Source organism: Neophocaena asiaeorientalis, unplaced genomic scaffold (assembly GCF_003031525.2).
Source record: "Neophocaena asiaeorientalis asiaeorientalis breed wild unplaced genomic scaffold, Neophocaena_asiaeorientalis_V1.1 scaffold668, whole genome shotgun sequence".
NCBI classification, from domain to species: domain Eukaryota; kingdom Metazoa; phylum Chordata; class Mammalia; order Artiodactyla; family Phocoenidae; genus Neophocaena; species Neophocaena asiaeorientalis.
In genome coordinates, this window is record NW_020174264.1 from 678589 (window position 1) to 681176 (window position 2588).

The following is a 2588-nucleotide window of genomic DNA, read 5'->3' on the forward strand; positions in this document are numbered from 1 at the left end:
GGACTCTCAACCACTGCGCCACCAGGGAAGCCCTATATATATTTTTCATATTCATTTCCATTATGGTTTGTCACAGGAGATTGAATATAGTTCCCTGTGCTATACAGTAGGACCTTGTTGTTTATCCATCCTATATATAAAAATTTGCCTCTGCTAATCCCAAACTCCCCTTCCTTCCCTCCCCTACCCTCTCTCCCCCTTGGCAACCACAAGTCTGTTCTCTATGTCTGTGAGTCTATTTCTGTTTTGTACATAGGTTCAATTGTGTCATATTTTACATCCCACATATAAGTGATATCATATGGTATTTGTCCCTTTTTGGCTTACCCCACTTAGTATGATATTCTCTAGTTGCATCCATGTTGCTGCAAATGGCATTATTTCATTCTTTTTTATGGCTGAGTAATATTCCATTGTATATGTACCACATCTTCTTCATCCATTCATCTGTCAATGAACATCTAGGTTGCTTCTATGTCTTGGTTACTGTAAATAGTGCTGCTATGAACACTGGGGTGCATGTATCTTTTTGAATTATAGTTTTGTCCAGATATATGCGCAAGAGTGGGATCACTAGATCAGATGTCTCACTTTTAAGTGATAAGCACAAAGTCCTTCCGGGGGCCTAGTGGAGCAAGACTGGGTGATACTAGGCAGTGTTTCTCCGAAGCAGATACTCCATCTGATGTGCCCTGAAATCTAGTCCTGCAATAACCCAAGAGAGCCCACCAAGCAACAGTTGTTGCTTCCTTTGCAGTGTTGAACTTCGCTACCAGAAGAACTTGGCAAAAACCCCTGGGCTGAGAGACACAGAGTTCAAACTGGATCACAGATACTCTCTATTCACTCAAGTCCCAAGTCCAAACTAAGTGCAATAATGATGCTAGTTTGTTTATGCATAAAGACATTCTCTATTATGGATTGTTTAGTCTCCCATGCTGTTCTACTCATCCGTTTATGCCCTTCCTTTCAATGCTCCTTCCTTTAATTCTATTGACCTTTAAAACTGTAGTTTAAAATCCATCTGTTCCACCAAACTTGTCTAGATCACTTATTTTAGCCAGCAGTTATGTATCTCTTCTCTGAATTGCTGTTGGTATAACTATGCATTATCTTGTGATTGTCATCATCCTCTCAAAGAGCCATTTAAAAATTTTATTGTTATTTAATGAGAAACATGTATCAGGTATATTTTCTCAAAAACGACGGTGAACCTTTGAGAGAATACATTATGCTTTTTTGTGTCTGCCATAACACCTACCACAAATATCTTTAGTGGACGTGATATTTGCGTTTGCATAACGGCTTCTTCAAATACCTGCAAACCATCAACTCTTAAAGATTTCTGCTACTGGAGAAGGTCAAGTGGATATGAATAATCCAAAACTTGAATTATTCAAAAATCATTTATACTGAGTTTGGGAAGATATTAGTGGCAGCTACATTCTTTCTCTAATAAATGATTTATAAAAAAATAATAGTAGATCCACCAGAGGGCAGACAGCAGAAGCAAGAAGAACTACAATCCTGCAGGCTGTGGAACAAAGACCACATTCACAGAAAGATACACAAGATGAAAAGGCAGAGGGCTATGTACCAGATGAAGGAACAAGACAAAACCCCAGAAAAACAACTAAATGAAGTGGAGATAGGCAACCTTCCAGAAAAAGAATTCAGAATAATGATAGGGAAGACGATCCAGAACTTCGGAAAAAGAAGGGAGGCAAAGATCGAGAAGATGCAAGAAATGTTTAACAAAGACCTAGAAGAATTAAAGAACAAACAAACAGAGATGAACAGTACAATAACTGAAACGAAAAATACACTAGAAGGAATCAATAGGAGAATAACTGAGGCAGAAGAATGGATAAGTGACCTGGAATACAGAATGGTGGAATTCACTGCTGTGGAACAGAATAAAGAAAAAAGAATGAAAAGAAATGAAGACAGCCTAAGAGACCTCTGGGACAACATTAAACGCAACAACATTCACATTATAGGGGTCCCAGAAGGAGACGAGAGAGAAAGAACCCGAGAAAATATCTGAAGAGATTATAGTCGAAAACTTCCCTAATATGGGTAAGGAAACAGCCACCCAAGTCCAGGAAGTGCAGAGAGTCCCACACAGGATAAACCCAAGGAGAAACATGCCGAGACACATAGTAATCAAACTGGCAAACATTAAAGACAAAGAAAAATTATTGAAAGCAGCAAGGGAAAAAAACATAAAAAACACAAACACATGGAGGCTAAACAATACGTTATTAAATAACCAAGAGATCACTGAAGAAATCAAAAAGTACCTAGAGACAGATGACAATGAAAACACGATGAACTAAAGCCTATAGGATGCAGCCATAGCAGTTCTACAAGGGAAGTTTTTAGCAATACAATCCTACCTTAAGAAACAACGGACACCTCAAATAAACAACCTAACCTTACACCTAAAGAAACTAGAGAAAAGAAAAACAAAAATAAACAAATGGGACGTAGTGAAACTTAAAAACTTTTGCAAAGCAAAGGAAACCATAAACAAGACAAAAAGACAACCCTCAGAATGGGAGAAAATATTTGCAAATGAATCAATG